This window comes from Puma concolor, chromosome B2, assembly GCF_028749965.1.
Source record: "Puma concolor isolate L17-30 chromosome B2, mPumCon1.1.hap2, whole genome shotgun sequence".
NCBI lineage: Eukaryota > Metazoa > Chordata > Mammalia > Carnivora > Felidae > Puma > Puma concolor.
This window is the reverse complement of record NC_141671.1, coordinates 138,417,315-138,435,673: the sequence shown is the minus strand read 5'-3', so window position 1 is coordinate 138,435,673 and position 18,359 is coordinate 138,417,315. Positions and strand designations below refer to the sequence as shown.

The 18,359-nt window shown below is 40.6% G+C and overlaps 1 protein-coding gene across 5 annotated transcripts in view; it reads right to left on the bottom strand.

The window, feature by feature from the left end:
* The window catches only part of CCDC170 (coiled-coil domain containing 170), a 102,305-nt gene that overhangs the window by 76,656 nt on the left and 7,290 nt on the right, over nucleotides 1-18,359 (bottom strand). The window contains exon 1 of one of the 5 annotated variants that reach the window (XM_086708135.1): nucleotides 13,051-17,131. The exons of the other annotated variants lie outside the window; for them this stretch is intronic. The gene's annotated coding sequence lies outside the window, so the exon portion shown is untranslated. Of the gene's footprint in view, nucleotides 1-13,050; nucleotides 17,132-18,359 lie in introns of those variants that run through there. 5 annotated transcript variants of the gene reach the window in all.

The window sequence follows — 18,359 nt, the reverse complement described above, 5'->3', positions numbered from 1 at the left end:
ACCCCATCGTTTTGACTCTACTATACAAGTGCTTTTACTGAACAAGGGCTCACATCATGCTTGCATTGTTTCATGGGTTTTGAAATTTGAAATGGTTTCCCACAGTGAATAGGTGTGCTGTTACCAGGCAACTTGTTTGCTTTACCTTGTGGTCCGAGTAAATTGTAAGACTCCTGCTGATGCTCTTGGAAGACCTAAGTCAAACTGTGGTCCACCTCCTACAAGCGCACAGCACCAACAGCACGTGCATGATACGCTTTCACATCCTCTGATTTTTTTTCCCTCTTTCCATACTTCTTTACTGTCATTTACTTTCTTTTCTTTTTCATTTTTTTAACATTGGATAAGAAATAAACCTGAGGGGCGCCTGGGTGGCTCAGTCAGTTCAGCGTCAGACTCTTGATTTCAGATCACGTCATGATCCCAGGGTCATGGATAGAGGCCAACATCGGGCTCCATGCTGAGTGTGGAGCCTGCTTGGAATTCCCTCTCTCACTCTCTCTCTCTCTCTCTCTCTTTCTCTCTGCCCCTTTGCATCCCTCTCCCACTCATGCATGCTCATGCTCTGTTAGGAAGGAAGGAAGGAAGGAAGGAAGGAAGGAAGGAAGGAAGGAAGGAAGGAAGGAAGGAAGGAAGGAAGGAAGGAAGGAACCTGAAACTTTGGATGGAAGTTAGAAGTTCTCTGAGATCTAGACCTTTGGTAACCTGCAAAGACTATGGGAAACACTAGAAGGATGGGGATTTGCTTTTAGTTTATGATCCTGCCATGGTATAGAAGCTATTCAGTTACTGGGGAGCATGTTTCAGAACACCCACAGAGTCAAAAGGAAGGCAACTCTTCTCTCGGGGTTCTGACACACATACATCCATGGTTTTTGGTTTGTTAATGCTACTGGAGAAGGATAGGCTGAAATGGGGCATGGTGGAAGAATCTGTGGGCTTCCTAAACCAGCCCACTGCTGGAGCAGGGGGCTCAGTAGAAGTCAATCAGCTGACGGAATCTGGAATAACAGATGAAAACTGGACAAGATCTGGAGTGAATCAAATGGGAGGACCAAAGTATTAGTAAGAACAGTCCTCCATCCATTCATTCACTTATTCCACAAATAATTATTGAGCGTTTTCATTGTGAGGTCCTGAGTAGGTGCTAAGGACAGCTTAGCAAACACCACAGTCTTCTGAGGGAGGGGGACATGAAATACGTAATTACACACATAATTTATCGCTTGCCATTGTGTTAAGTGCTGTGAAGTGAAAGCCTAGGCTGCGAGGGAGGATAGCTGAAAGACAGCAGTGGTCAGTGGGAGTTCTGATTGGTCAGGTTCTGCAGAAAACTGGAGGAACCAATGGGTTAGGAAGACTTCTAAATTGCAAATAAGAGAAGAGTGAATAAACTGCTATTAAGGTGAATATGCTGTCCACTAGTTGGTTTTCTTCCTTGGCTCTGATCCCTCCTTCCATCTTCCCCAGCCACCTCCTGCTGTGCCCCTGGGGGGCCTGCATGGAGGATGGGATGCAGGTCCTGGGGAGGTGGAGCCAGCTCAGGTTATACAGATTATAAACAGGCTCCCTGTTTCAGAAGGAGGAGCTCCCGAAATGGGAGTCTCCTCACTTCAGTCTGTCCTACTGAGCGTGCCAAAGACATCCTTCGCCTCTTCATTAAGCAACGAGAGTTGCTAAGCACTGAGGTTCAAGGTTCGAAATCGGCCATTCATCCAATCCATCCTGGACACAAAACAGAGAAAAATGAATTCTAAAAACTTAATTGTGGATCTTGCTTCGTCTCCTTGCAGGGACTCTTACAGGAAGGTGAAACCGGATTTGAATTCTTTTGACAGTGAAAGCCGGAGGGATTGTCTGTTGCTAACATTTTCCTGCCATTTTCTTCTTTTTTTAATATACATATATATATATATATATATATATATATATATATATATATTTTTTTTTTTTTTTTTTTTTTTTTTACAAGGCAGGCCTCTGTGGAGGCTTTGTTACCATCAGGAGTGTGTAGGCTGGACTTTGCGGCTTCCTTTTTACAGAACAATATTACTAGAAGTGATGACGCAGCATTGTTTTTATTGGGTTTTGTTTGGGCCGAGTTAAGGGCCAGCCACCTTGGAAGAGAAAGCACTTAGTGCAATACACAAGCTATTTTAGGTCACTCTCCTTCTCTGGGCTTGTCCCTTATTAGCTGGAGATCTTTTTACAGTTAATGAAAACATTAAAAATCATTGAATTCTTTTCTTTTTAATCCTTGAAGACACTATTCTGGCCATAATATTATTTATATTCTATTTATATTCTATTATATAATATATTATATTCTATTTCTATTCTATTCTATTATATTCTATTTCTTTTCATGTGAATTTCCTGTCCCAAATGTAGTCAAAATGTTGTAGTTGCTTAACAAACTCATTCCAAGTATTGCTGGGAACTCAACAATTCTTCTTTCTGCCTCTGCCTTCTTTGTGCATGCAGAGGTTCAAATTTGGGGTTTCCTGTGGACTCCACAGCCAAGAAGGAATGCAGAAACACAGTACTCAGTTTCTTAAGTCTGAAGATTAGGATGTGACAGTTGAGAACCTAGTAAACTGCACTCTAATTTAAACACACTCTAATTTAAACAATTTCAGTTGTCTTTGACTTAATTAAGACATTAATTTTAACATTAAAATTAATAGCCACTTTTAAGAAATTAGAAGATGACAAATGTAGCTACAATTTCCTTTCTCCATGACCTCTTATTTTGACCTCTTCCTCCACTCCAGAGGTAATTATTAGATAAGTTTGGTAAGTATTCTTCAGACCATTAAAGAAATATCTTTTTGCATTTTTACTTACACCTAAAGAGATATATTATCTTATATAACATATATATTTTTTTAACATTTATTTATTTTTGAGACAGAGAGAGACAGAGCATGAACGGGGGAGGGGCAGAGAGAGAGGGAGACACAGAATCGGAAGCAGGCTCCAGGCTCTGAGCCATCAGCCCAGAGCCCGACGCGGGGCTCAAACTCACGGACCACGAGATCATGACCTGAGCCAAAGTCAGACGCTTAACCGACTGAGCCACCCAGGCGCCCCTTATTTAACATACATTTTTAAACATAAATGACATCTGTTAGTTTTGCTCTCATTTACTTTATTTTAGAAACAGTATGTTTTTGGGGTGCCTGGGTGGCTCAGTCAGTTGAGTGTCTGACTTTGGCTCAGCTCATTATCTCGTGGTTCGTGAGTTGGAGCCCCACATCAGGCTCTGTGCTGACAGCTCAGAGCCTGGAGTCTGCTTCGGATTCCCTATCTCCCCCTCTCTCTGCCCCTCCCCCACTTGCACACACGCACACTCTCTCTCTCTCTCTCTCAAAAATAAACATTAAAAAATATTTTTTTAAACAGTATGTTTTTGATATCTATTCACGTTGCCCTAAACAGATAGTTCCGTTCTTTAAACTGCTTTTTAGATTCCCATCTTATGGATATACTGTACTTGACCATGTCCTATACTGATGGACACCACAAACTGTGAACACTCACATAGAATTCAAAGGAGAATTGCACTCGTGGACCGTGTGCCAAAGTGCCTCCCCCGCTGGCAGGATCACTTTACAACGTCCATTCAATAAACCTACCTAGATGTATGTTTTAAATCATACACCACAGAAAAGCAATCATGGCCTCTAGATCTACTACCAGTTATTTATTTGGCTACAGAATTTCCTTTTCAGGCCTTAATTGCCTCATTTTCAGGTGAGGAAATAACAACAGTTCCTACTCGTGAATTGTTACAAAGAGTGAATGGAAACAGTCCCTGGCTCAGTGAGTCAGTTGGGATTTACATACATGCACACACACACACACACACACACACACACACACACACACACGCACACACACACATGCTGTATATGGGGTGTTTTTTAGAATTACATCAGGATGATATATATATACATACATCTTAGAATTATATCAGGATTAGTACTTAAAGCAAATCTCCCAAAGGTTTGACCTCTCAGGTTTTGTTTTTTTTTTTAATTTTTAATGTTTGTTTATTTTTGAAACATAGAGCATGATCAGGGAAGGGGCAGAGAGAGAGAGGGAGACACAGAATCTGAAGCGAGCTCCAGGCTCTGAGCTGTCAGCACAGAGCCCTACGCAGGGCTTGAACCCATGAACCGCAAGATCGTGACCTGAGCTGAAGTTGGACACTTAACCGACTGAGCCACCCAGGAACCCCAACATCTCAGTTTTTCTAATCGCAGCTCTGCCTTATCCAATGAAAAGAAGACTCAATTTCTTTTAACAGAGCACGAGTATTAAGGGTATTTTGGAATACTGTATTTTTTTTCAATAGGGATATTGAATTAGAAGGGTTTTTTCTTTATTTTTTATTCCAGTATAGTTAATAGACAGTATTATATTAGTTTCAAGTGTACAATATAGTGATTCAACAATTCTATACATTACTCAATGCTCACCATGGTAAGTACACTTTTTTTTAATTTTTTGAAAAATGTTTATTTGGGGCGCCTGGTGGCTCAGTCAGTTAAGCATCCAACTTCAGCTCAAGTCATGATCTCACAGTTAATGCGTTCAAGCCCCGCATCAGGCTCTTTGCTGACAGCTCGGAGCCTGAAGCCTGCTTTGGATTCTGTGTCTCCCTCTCTCTGCCCCTGCCCCACTCATGCTCTGTCTCTCTCACTCTCAAAAATGAATAAATGTTCAAAAAAATGTTTTAATGTTTATTCGTCTTTGAGAAAGAGAGAGGGAGTGCATGTGAGCTAGGGAGGGGCAGAGAGAGAAAGAGAGAGTGGGGAGAAGCCGAGAGAGGGGGACAGAGGATCCAAAGCAAGCCCTGCACTGACAGCAGAGAGCCCGATGCAGAGTTTGAACTCACGAACCGTGAGATCATGACCTGAGCCAAAGTCGGACATTTAACTGACTGAGCCACCCAGGTGCTCCTGGTATACTCTTTTTTGTGTTTGTTTTAGATTTTAATTTTAAGTGATCTCTACACTCAATGTGGGGCTTGACCTCACAACCTGAGATCAGGAGTCACATGCTCCACCAACTGAGCCAGCCAGGCGCTCCACAATAAGTGTTCGGTTAATGCCCTTCACCCATTTCACCCATCCCCATCCCCCACTCACTTACCCTCTGGTGACCATCTGTTTGTTCTCTGTAATTAAGAGACTCTTTTTTGGTTTGTCTTTTTTTTCCATTGTTTTTTTTGTTTCTTAAATTCCACATATGAGTGAAATCATAAGGTATCTGTTTTTCTCTGACATACTTAGTGCTATATTTTCTAGCTCCGTCTATATTGTTGCAAGTATCAAGATTTCATTCTTTTTGATGGCTGAATAATATCCCACTTTACATGTACCACATCTTCTTTATCCATTCATCTATCAATAGAAACAGGCTGCTTCTATAATTTGGCTATTATAAATAATGCTGCAATAAACACAGGAGTGCATATATCCTTTTGAATTCGTGTTTTTGTATTCTTTGGGTAAATACCCAGTAGTGTGATTCCTAGGTCATAGGGTAGTTCTATTTTTAATTTCTTGAGTAACCTTCATACTGTTTTCCACAGTGGCTGTACCAATTTATATTCCCACCAACAGTACAAGAGAGTTTCCTTTGCTCCACATCCTTGCTAACACTTGTGGGTTTTTTGTATTTTTTATTTTAGCCATTCGACAGGTGTGAGGTGATCTTCTTGTAGTTTTGATTTGCAGTTCCCTGATGAAGAGTGATGTTGAGCATCTTTTCATGTGTCTGTTGGCCATCTGTGTGTCTTCTTTGGAGAAATATCTGTATGTCTTCTGCCCATTTCTTAATTAGATTATTTGTTTTTTTGGTGTTGAGGTGTATAAGTTCTTTATATATTTTGGATGCTAACCTTTTAACCAATATGTCATTTAAAAATATCTTCTCCCTTTTAGTAGGTTGCTTTTTCATTTTGTTAGTTTCCTTTGCTGTACGAGAGCTTAATCTGGTGTTAAGCTCAATAGTTTATTTTTGCTTTTGTTTCTTGTGCCTGCAGAGACATATCCATAAATATGTAGCTAAGGCCGATGTCCAAGAGATTACTACCTATGTTTACTTTTAGAAGTTTTATGGATTCAAGTCTTACCTGTAGGTCTTTTATCCATTTGGAGTTTATTTTTGTGTATGGTGTAAGAAAGTGGTCTGGTTTCATTCCTTTGCATGTAGCTGTCTAGTTTTCCCAACACCATTTAATTAAACTGTGTGCTTTAAAAAAAAAAAAAATGTAATTGGGATTACACTAAAACTGTAATTTTGTATCCTACATCCATCACTAAATATTAATGTTTCCCCAAGTATTCTTTAAAAATATTAAAAGCTGGGGGTACCTGGGTGGCTCAGTCAGGTAAGTGTCTGACTTCAGCTCAGGTCATGATCTCATGGTCCGGTCCGTGGGTTCGAGCCCTACATCGGGCTCTGTGCTGATGGCTCAGAGCCTGGAGCCTGCTTCCGATTCTGTGTCTCCCTTTCTCTCTTCCCTTCCCCTACTCACACTCTGTCTCTCTCAAAAATAAATAAAACATTAAAAAGGTAAATAAAAAATAAAAATACTAAAAGCTGCACAATATTCCATCATAAAGTTGTAATTAAACCTGACTATTTTTTATCTGGGCATTTAGTTCTCTCTCCTATCTGTCACTATTATAAATCTGTTAGAATTTCTGATTGTTCCCTTAGGATAAATTCCTGGAAGGAAAATAATTGGGTCAATATAAATTACAAATTTAAGGATTTGGGTACATATTGCGTATGAAGTAGCACCAACTTATATTCCCAGCAAGTATCTATTATAATAGTTTCATGGCACTAGGGTGACAGCTTAACTAGTTCCTTCTCGGATGTTTCTGTATCACTTTGAAGATGCCTGCATTTATTTATCACATGAATAATAACAATGGTAACATCAGTTATCACTTTGTTGAGGACTTGATATAAACAGACACAATATGAGCACTCCACTAACACTATTGCAGTCAATCCTGACAACACTTCTGACAAAGGATGCAGAGCTCTGGCCTGCCCAAGGACCCACAAATAGCGAGTGATGGAAACTGACTTCAAACTTGTAAGGCTATCTAATGCTAAATCCATGCTTTCCTCCGGGGGTCTGCAAATGTTTTTGTTTATGCAACCTATCAGTATGAACTGATGGAACAAATTTAAATATTTATTACACATAAATGATATAAAGTACTATACAGATTAAGTACATTACCAAATATACACAAAATATAAATAAAGTAAAATGAGATTAAGATAAATAAAAATTGAAATATTTTCTGCCTAAAACTCTCCTAAATAATTTTGTGCACCCCACACACAGCCACCAGGCCAGTTTGGGGAACAGAGCCCTTACCTTCTACACTCATTTTTAGGTACACCACTTGAATGAAAGCTCCACCAGGGCAGACCCTATGTCTGTTTTTCAGCACTGTGTCCCCAGTGTCTACAACAGTGCCAGGCACAGAGTAGGCACTTGTGAAATACATATACAGTATTAATAAATGAATGAATGAATGATTTGGCTACAAGGTTGTGGGTTTCAAGGCAGAATCTAGAAATCAATTATATTTGTATCCCTAGCACCATGTACCTTTCCTAGGATATGATGAACACCTCCATAAATGTCTACTGAATGGATATCTACTCAATATCTGTTGAATAAATGAATGGATGGAGGAGTAAACGGACAAAGAGAAAGGCAAGGCTTCTTCTCTTTGTTCACATCTCTAAGGGTAGCCTATCAAACATAAAAATACCTAGATGACACCAGAAACCATAAAATACCTAGGAATAAATCTAGCCAAAGAGGTGAAAAATCTACACACTGAAAACTATAGGAAGCTTATGAAAGAAATTGAAGACACCAAAAAATGGAAAAATATTCCATGCTCCATATTGTTAAAATGTCAATACTACCCAAAGCAATCTGCATATTCCATGCAAAACCTATCAAAATAACACCAGCATTCTTCACAGAGCTAGAACAAACAATCCTAAAATTTGTATGGAACCAGAAAAGACCCCAAATAGTCAAAACAATCTTGGAAAAGGAAAATCAAAGCAGGAGGCATCACAATCCCGGACTTCAAGCTGTAATCATCAAGACAGTATGGTACTGGCATAAGAACAGACACTCAGATCAATGGAACAGAGAACCCAGAAATGGACCCACAAACACATGGGCAACTAATCTTTGACAAAGCAGGAAAGAAGATCCAATAGAATAAAGACAGTCTCTTCAGCAAGTGGTGCTGGGAAAACTGGACGGCAACATGCAGAAAAATGAACCTGGACCACTTTCTTACACCAGACACAAAAATAAACTCAAAATGGATGAGAGACCTAAATGTAAGACAGGAAGCCATCAAAATCCTCAAGGGGAAAGCAGGCAAAAACCTCTTTGACCTTGACTACCGCAACTTCTTACTCAACACGTCTCCAGAGGCAAGGGAAACAAAAGCAAAAATGAACTATTGGGATCTCATCAAAATAAAAACTTCTGCACAGCAAAGGGAACAATCAGCAAATCTAAAAGGCAACTGACAGGATGGGAGAAGATATTTGCAAATGACATATCAGATAAAGGGTTAGTATCCAAAATCTATAGAGAACTTATCAAACTCAACACCCAAAAAAACAAATAATCCAGTGAAGAAATGGGCAAAAGACATGAATAGACACTTCTCCAAAGAAGACATTCAGAGGGCCAACAGACACATGAAAAAATGCTCAACATCACTCATCATCAGGGAAATACAAATCAAAACCACAATGAGAATACCATCTCACACCTGTCAGAACAGCTAACATTAACAACTCAGGCAACGACAGATGTTGGCGAGGATGTGGAGAAAGAGGATCTCTTTTGCACTGCTGGTGGGAATGCAAACTGGTGCAGCCACTCTAGACAACAGTATGGAGGTTCCTTGAAAAATTAAAAATAGAACTACCCTATGACCCAGCAATTGTACTACTAGATATTTATCCAAGGGATACAGGTATGCTGTTTCAAAGGGACACATGCACCCCCATGTTCATAGCAGCACTATCAACAATAGCCGAAGTATGGAAAGAGCCCAAATGTCCATCGATGGATGAATGGATAAAGAAGAGGTGGTATATATATTACAATGGAGTATTAGCAATCAAAAAGAATGAAATCTTGCCATTTGCAACTAAGTGGATGGAACTAGAGGGTATTATGCTAAGTGAAATTAGTCAGAGAAAGACAATTATCATATGACTTCATTCACATGAAGATTTTAAGAAACAAAACAGATGAACATAAGGGAAGGGAAGCAAAAATAACATAAAAACAGGGAGGGGGATGAAACATAAGAGACTCTTACATATGGAGAACAGAGGGTTACTGGAGGGGTTGTGGGAGTGGAGGTGGGCTAAATGGGTAAGAGCATTAAGGAATCTACTCCTGAAATCATTGTTGCACTATATGCTAACTAACTTGGATGCAAATTTTTAAAAAATGAATTAAATAAAAATACAAAAAAAATACCTAGATGAACTTATTTACTGATTTATAATAACAGTTTACTAGGGCTAAACAATGGCCCCTTAGAAGAAGTTTAGGTGGAATTTCACTCACTTCTTGTAAAAATAGAAAGTAGTAAATCTCTTATTTTTTTAAATTAGCCTTGGCTAGAGACCAACCTAGAACAGAGACATGAGCTTTAGAAGAAGCTGGAGATAAGAGGAGATAGTTGACCAAGATACACTGGGGAGGAAAGGCCATGAATTATCCATCCACATATTATTAGATAAGGATAAAAGTATAAAATATTTTTAAATGCTTATCTTGAAGGAACCAAAATTACGTGTTAATCCTTGTTAGGATGAAGGTCCGTTCCTACTTAATTTGTAATCTTTCTGAATCTTGTTATGAAAATATCTTAACTACTAAGTTGGCAATTATTTCTTTAACTCATCCTGCCTTCAGAAGCTTGTCAGGCCCTGAGAAACAGCCAAGCTTGATCTCAAGCTTTTATATACTAGATGTATATTACAGGAAATTACATTAATCAACTATCTATAACTTCAGTATCTATATTCTGTAACCTCGCTGATATGTCACTTAAATTCACTGATTAATTAGAAAACATTAAGATGTTTTGTTTTCCTTTTTCCCTCAGTTGTGACTGTAATAAACAACTCATTTCTAAAATTAGCATAAATGTGGAACTTTTCCCTGAAGCTCTTTAAGCAACTTACCAGCCCCTCTTATTTCCATTTTTAAGGTGGATATTATCACCACACCTGAATTTAAACTCCACAAGGGTATTATTATTAATATTTACAGCCACTAGGTAGTGAATACTTATTATGCTAGGTCTGTATTAAGCATTACTTAAGTATAATGCTATTTAATTCCGAGAGCAATTACATGAAGCAGTTACTACTATCCACATTCTATAAAAAATAAATTTAGATTCAAAAAGGAGGGGCGCCTGGGTGGCGCAGTCGGTTAAGCGTCCGACTTCAGCCAGGTCATGATCTCGTGGTCCGTGAGTTCGAGCCCCGCGTCAGGCTCTGGGCTGATGGCTCAGAGCCTGGAGCCTGTTTCTGACTCTGTGTCTCCCTCTCTCTCTGCCCCTCCCCCGTTCATGCTCTGTCTCTGTCTGTCCCATAAATAAATAAAAAACGTTGAAAAAAAAAAAATTTCAAAAAGGATAAAAATTTTGATCAAACCTTACAGCTTCATTTTTCTGGCTCCTCTCCTCCCCCTCCCTACCCTTCTCCCTCAACCTCTCTTACTCTGGTTCGCTCTACCCAACCACATTATGGCCGGCTTCCAGTCCTCCAACTGGCCTTCCGAGCCTCAATCTAAATTACTCCTTGTGGTATTTGATTTCATGGCACCCAGCACTTAGCCTTCATGTAATCACCAGTTGTAACTATTATTTAATTATACGATCATTTATTTCCTATCTACTTCCCCCACTAGACTATGAGGTCCACAGAGGCAGTAAAACGCCTGTTTTGTTTACCACTGTGTCCCCAGCAACTGGGTATCAGTTAAATACTATAGAATGAATAAGGGATGGAATGAATGGCTGTGTACAATGTTCAAAACCAAGACTGTCTGACTCCAAAGCCCACGTTGTTCCATATATGGAACATATATGGTTCAATCCATATCTGGTTAAATGTTGAAGCAATCATTTCTCCCTAAACTGAATTATTTTCGCACTCCCAATATTGCTGTCTGAAAATCTCTTCGCTGTAGTAATGAGATGCCTTTTCATAAAAAGGTTAAAGCTCAAAGAATATAACTTTAATAAATTCATAAACTTTCTAATTACTTTTTAGAAGATACGTTCTGCTATCTACAAGTTCATAAATGTTGTACAGGTCAGGTCCAGTCCACTTAGAAGCTAGGAGTTTAGTTCAACATAAAGTTCTACGAAGTTTTTTTACATCTGTTTATGTCAGCAAGATAACTTCTCTGGGCTGGATGCAAGGAAAATCACTGGCAAATTAATGAACTTCAGGCAGTATTCTGAGTGCGAGCAGTTTTTCAGCATTCATTGGATAGAGCTCCACGTGACACACTGGGTGTGGCTGCCAAGGCTAACGAATGCGGATTTGAAAACACAGTCACATATGGAATCGCTTTTGCAAGAGAAATGGTGGAGACAAAAATCTCTGTTGACAACCTGATGGGATATTTTATTTATCATTATCTTACACACATCTTTTCACATGTTAAAGATTCTAGAACTCTTCCCAATGGGATTTTTCACTCTGTCTGTTATAAAACACTTAATAAATTATTTTAAATTGAAAAAACTTTTCAAGGTGTATTGTTTTAGCTCCTATGCTGAGTAGTGTCCTCCAAACGTGAATAAGTTGTTTATTCAAACAGAAATATTTCCCTTAGAAGGGACTTGAGATATAATTTATACCATCTTCCAAAAGAGCAATTCCCTAACACCAAGAATTGTCATGAGGAGCTTTAATTCTTGTGGGACTTCATTTCAGTACTCAGCAGTTCGTGTCAACCTACAGAAGGAGCAAGCAATTTTAAGATACCCATTAAGATTACCCATCTCTTAGTATTACCTCTTCTATTACTCATCAATGCCTTCTAGGCAGTGTTTCTACAGTTTCATCTCCCTGATGTCATAAACTCGGATACACTGAAATAACTTTAATATTGCTTTCAAGGAAGTGCCAGCCTACCCATCTGCCTTCATGAACAGGAGTATAAGCATTGTTCTCTACCCAGATGGCATGATTTTAAAATCATGAACCAAAAAAGACTTAAAATACTTGGTTAATTACTATCAGGAAAAAAAAAAAACAAAAAATTTAACAACCAATGTGGCCAAAACCATAATCATTGCTTTGGCAGCTTTTCCCTAAAATTCTAATAGTCAATTCTAGATAATTCCATCAAGTCAACTCATTCCATTACTTAGAGTATACTCTGTGAATAGATACTGCCCATGGGCATGTCGCTCAGGTTCACGTCTAGAGGATGCACAGAGGCTTTCAAGAGCTGTAATGCTCCAGATTTTCAGAACTGGGCTTTCTGAAAGAGAATCATTTAAAATTTCAAAAGCATGGCTTTGCATATAAATAATGAAGCCCTGAGGATTCACAGCACAAAATTTATTCCCATAAGTTGTAGAGGAGAGAACAGACCAGGCTGGAGAATCATTTTCCCACCTGGAAGGGAATGTGTGGCTCCAGTTCGTGGAAGAAGGAGACATGACCAGCGCTTACATGTTGCCCACCCTCTCGAGACCTGACACCTGAGATGAGTGGGGAGAATAATAAAAACACCAGCCAACTCCCTAGGTTCCCACAGTGTTGCCCATGGAGATGAATGTCAGCTGCACGGCCAGCCCTGTGAGGCTGCTTAGCTCCTGGGAGTGGGATGAGTAATAATGATAGATTGCTGTGCCCTTGGGGTCCCAGGGCAGCCCCGCCTCCTGCACTCACTCCTCAAGCAGGGAAGGAAGACCGTACCTTCATTTCCCATTTTTCCAAGGAAAGCAAAAACACGCCGCACAGCTGGACCTTCAGAAGCCAGAGCAAAACCCAGGGAATCAACAGAGACTCATGTCCAAGTCCCCAAGGTAAGTGGGAGCTGAGAAGGCAAAGGATGGTCTTCAGCCCAAATGCTCCTCCCCCAGTGCCAAGATATTCAAAACCACACCCATCCCCACCTGCAGAAACTGAGCTCACCTACCGTACGGGAAAGAGGGAGTGAGGAAAACAATTGGAATAAATTCCTTTGAATTGACAAGATGGTATTTTTCTTCTAAAGAGAGGAAACAGTGTCTCCTGGATTAAGCCAAGTTATTAGAAAACATCTTTGCCCACCTAAAGATACAAACTTCATACTCACTACCTATGTAGTATCTGTACTTCAGGAACTCACGAAGAGAGCTATCTATCCTCTGCTAAATACAAAAAAAAAAAAAAAAGTTAAAACTAAAAAAAAATCCTGATATGTGAACAAGAAAACAATAGAAACAGAGTAACTAGGTATTGCCCAGGATGTATAAATCTGAGCAGCAGAAACTATTTCTCCAGAGAAGTAACTTCTTTAAGGCACAGGTTAATACAATTAAGCTTTAGGGATAAATGTTGTGAGAAACCTGCCTATAAAGAAAGTTTCTGCCCTGAAAACACCATCCATTGTGTACCATCATAATAACACTTCATATTTGTTTGGAAGGCCGTGGCCTGAAGTGGGGAGTGCTGGGTGTGAGGCTAACTTTAGCAAAGACTGACTCCTGGTTGCGTGGGCTGCCGTAACAAATCACCACAGACTGTGGCTTCAACTACACATGTTTATACCTCACAGTTCTGGAGGATGGGAAGTCCAAGATCAAGGTGCAGCTGATTTGGCTCCTGGTGAGAACTCCCTTCCTAGCTCGCAGATAGCCATCTTCCCGCAATGCCCTCACAGTGCAGAGAGAGCTCCAGTCTCTTCCTCTTCCTGTAAGGACACTAATCCCATCATGGGGGCCCAGCCTCATGACCGCATCCAAACCCAATTAACCTTCTGATGGCCTCATCTCCAAACACCATCAAACTGGGTATTCAGTTTGTGAATTCACTGTGTATTCAACATGTGAATTTGAGAGCGACACAAACATTCAGTGCACAACAGGTTCCAAGTTGAATTGCACAGACTGGAACGGGTGAATTCAAAGTATAAGCAGTTGCGGGGCCGTGGGGATTGAACTAGTTGGTCCACGTTTCCATTCATCAATTATTTCTTCCTGATTTCTTCCTATTTCCTAATCCATATCCGTATCTGGCAATTCCAAGCATGGAAGCTTCCAGAGGTCTCTGGAAAGAACAGTTCTACCTCCATTGGCTGCCTTTTCTGTCACTGATTTACCCGATGACGCCAGTGCCTTTGTAATTTTCCAGAACAGTCAAAAAAAAAAAAAAAAAAATTCTGGTCTTATTCCCAGCACTGTTGGCAAGTGATGCCATTTTTTATTTTTCTTCTCTTTTAATGAGGTTCAGAGAAGCAACGGACATAAGCACATGTGCACAGTCTTGTGTGCACAGGCTTGAGTGAAAAGCCCAGATCAAGTATTAATACACCAAAGAGGACACATTCATAAGGTCTCACCTTTAGCAAATTCTGGGGCTGACCTCTGCCATAAGTTCTAACTTACTGTTTTATATACGTTTCTACTATAAAATATTTTGGAAGTTATGATTCGTTTATTAATATTTCTTAGAAAACTTGTAGTGGAAATGGACATAAAGAAACCAGACTTGGAGTGATTAAGTGCTGTGCTCAAGATAACAAAGTCAGCTCATTTCAGAGTCAATAATATCCAGGTCTCTTTACTCCAAGGTTAATATTCTTCTGAGGTTAACAAATATTTGCTCAATAAATGAATAAACTGATGAGTAAACAATTTCTTAATAGGTGCCTATAACAGGAAGAATTTACTCCCTTGGATCCTTTCAGTTTTCCTATCTACTCCCCTTCAATCATCACATGGTCAAATTCAATGTTAATTTAAAAATTCCTCCTCATTTTCTCCCTAGAAAACCTCTTATTTCTCTGGCCTTCCTTTATTTGTGACTTCACAAACCATCCATGTGCTTATGAGCCCCAAATATATGACAGTCCCCACCCAACACCTCTCTATTAGGTTCAGGATCTCCATCTAACTGCCCAACGGACATAATCTGGATAGCACACAGACACCTCCCACCCTAACATGTCTAACACTGAACTCATGCTATTTTTTCCCCCAACCTGTTCTTTCTGCATCTCGGTGAACAGCGGCAGCCAACACCCACCAAGTTCTGTGACCTAGAAACCCATGCTTTACAATCTCTCTCTCCAACTAGTTCCAACATCTCTGTCTTGATTCTCAAACCTAAGTCACTATTCACTTTCAACCTGCATACCTACTGTGCAAGTCTAGATTACCACAACAGCCTCCAGAGGTCTCCCCAGCCTGAGATTTATCCCCACCCTCACCCCACACCAAGGTGCTAGTCCATTTTTGGCCAAAGGGATCTTTTTATTTGGTTTTTTGTTTTTTGTAAGCTCTGGCCCAACATGGGGCTTGAACTCTGGACCCTAAGATCAAGAGTCACATGCTCTACTGACTGAGCCAGCCAGGTGCCCCCTAAACGGATCTTTGTAAAATGCAGAAATGTTCAATAATATATCCCAAGACTTCAAATTCTCCAGTAGTGTCCCTCACTTTTAGGACAAAATCCAAACTCTTATAAAACGTTTTGTATGCTCTGACCCTTGCCTACTTCACCAGCATTACTGCCCATGACTGTTCTCACCTCACTGTCTCCTCCAACCACACTCCAGCCACACTGGCCTTCTGCAGTCGCCTGAGTGCACTTTGCCTCCTCCTCTCCCCTTGCCGTCACCTATGCTTTGTGCTGTGAAGAAGACTTATCCGCCACCATCACCCTCCATCCTTTGCCTCCCTGACTCTTACCTCCCGAAGCTGAGCTTAAAATTCACTTCCTGGGGAGCACCTGTGAGGCTCAGTTGGTTAAGCATCCGACTCTTGATTTCATCTCCAGCTCAAGTCATGATCTCACGGTTCGTGGGATTGAGCCCTGAGTCGGGCTCTGGGCTGACAGCATGCTGCCTGCTTGAGATCCTCTCTCTCAATAAATAAATAACCTTAAAAAAAAAAAAAAATTCACTTCCTACAAGAAGATTTCCCTGACTACCAAGTCCAGGGAACACTTTTGCCCCTCACCTGACTTGACCTCCCTTTGGCAATGTGCCACACGGAGCACGCTCTCCTTGAACTCTCCTTACTCCTATCTCCCTCACCTCTCCTCTGCATCACTCCCTCCTCTGATTTACCTGGCCCTCCCCTCTCAGTCCCTCTGGTAGCTCATCCTCCTCCACCACTCTTTACCTGGGTATTCTCTGGGCTTCCGTCCTCAACCCTCTGTCACCAGAGATACCCTCTCTGACCAACTTCCTGCCCTTCTGAGATTTCAACAACTTCCGGTGTCTGATGGTTCCCAAATCTGCACCTGGAGCTAGAGATGCCCATTCCCAACAGTCTACTGACCATCACCTGCAGGTCCTGCTGGCACTTCAAAGCCAACATCATCTCCCCACCACCTCCAGCAGCAAAGCTTGCCCACCTCCATCCTTGCCACTGGTCCCCAAGAGCACCCTGTGTGACTGTTTGTTTGTATTTCCTGCTACATCCTTATCTGAGCCCGGGCACCCTTTTACTCCAGGAACCCTTTCCTCCACCCTTTTCTGAACTTCTACGTATTACCATTTATTGTTTACATAACTACACTGTGAGACCAATAGCTGGAAACAGGGTTTTCTCTGTTGTAACTCCATTTGTTGCAGGCACACGCTTTTTTAAGTTTTATTGCAAGAATAATCCAATAAATCCAAGTACATGCTTCACTTGGATTCACCGACTGAGAACATTTTGCCACATTTGACTTATTCCTTACTCTATGTGTTATTACAGTTATGATTGCTAATTCATGGGTAATTTGCCAACATCATGGCCCTTCACCCCAAATACTTCAGCATGTATCTCCTAAGGGCAAGAATAGTCCTTTGCATAAAATAGTCAAATTTATGGGGTGCCTGAGTGGCTCAGTCGGTTAAGCATCAGACTTTTCATTTAGGCTCAGGTCATGACCTCATGGTTTGTGAGTTCGAGCCCCGCGTCAGGCTGGCTGTCTGGGCTGATGGTGCAGAGCCTGCTTGGGATTCTCTCTCTCTCTCTCTCTCTCTCTCTCTCTCTCTCTCTCAAAAAATAAACTTTAAAAAACAGTGAATTTAAGGAATTTACCAATGACACCATAATTATTCACTAATCGCCTCAATACTGTTCCTTGGAGCAGCTATGACTACATTACCTGTGTTGTCAACCACCTTCAGTCTGTTTGATCTGTAACAGGTTCTCAGCTTTCCTTTAACTTTCATAACATCAATAACAAGATAAACTGACATACAGCTCCTAACATGATACACTGAGTAACACACCCCTCATAGAGAATTAGCATAAATTCCAAATATGATTAAGCTGAATCAATGATGAGGAAACACTGGACATACCCCAAATCAGGGACATTCTACAAGCTGTGCTCTTTTTTTTTTTAATTTATTTTTTTTTAATTTTTTTTTTTTAATGTTTATTTATTTTTGAGACAGAGAGAGACAGAGCATGAGCAGGGAAGGAGCAGAGAGAGAGGGAGACAAAGAATGTGAAGCAGGCTCTAGGCTCTGAGCTCTCAGCACAGAGCCCGACGCGGGGCTCGGCTCGAACTCACAGAGTGTGAGATCATGCCCTGAGCTGAAGTCGGACATTTAACCGACTGAGCCACCCAGGCGCCCCAAGCTGTGCTCTTTTTAAATGCATTGCTCTCATTCCTGCCTAAGGGCCTTGTGATTTCTGAGAACATTCCTTCCTGGGGTCATTCACAACTCAGCACAGACATCACCTCCTTGGGGAGCCCTCCCCAACCATCCTTTCACTCCAGCCAATTTTGATCCTGTTTATCCTGCTTTATTTTCTTGTTAAAGCATTTAGCATTCTGTTTTTTGTTTTACCATAAATTACCTTATCTACTTTTTTACTTTTTTTGTTATCTGTTTCCCTGCACAAGAATATAAGTTTTATAAAAGTGGAGCCATATCTAAAACAGCGCCTGCTTTAAGCGTCCAACTTCGGCTCAGGTCATGATCTCACAGTTTGTGGGTTCGAGCCCCGTATCAGGCTCTGTGCTGACAGCTCAGAGCCTGGAGCCTGCTTTGGATTCTGTGTCTCCTTCTC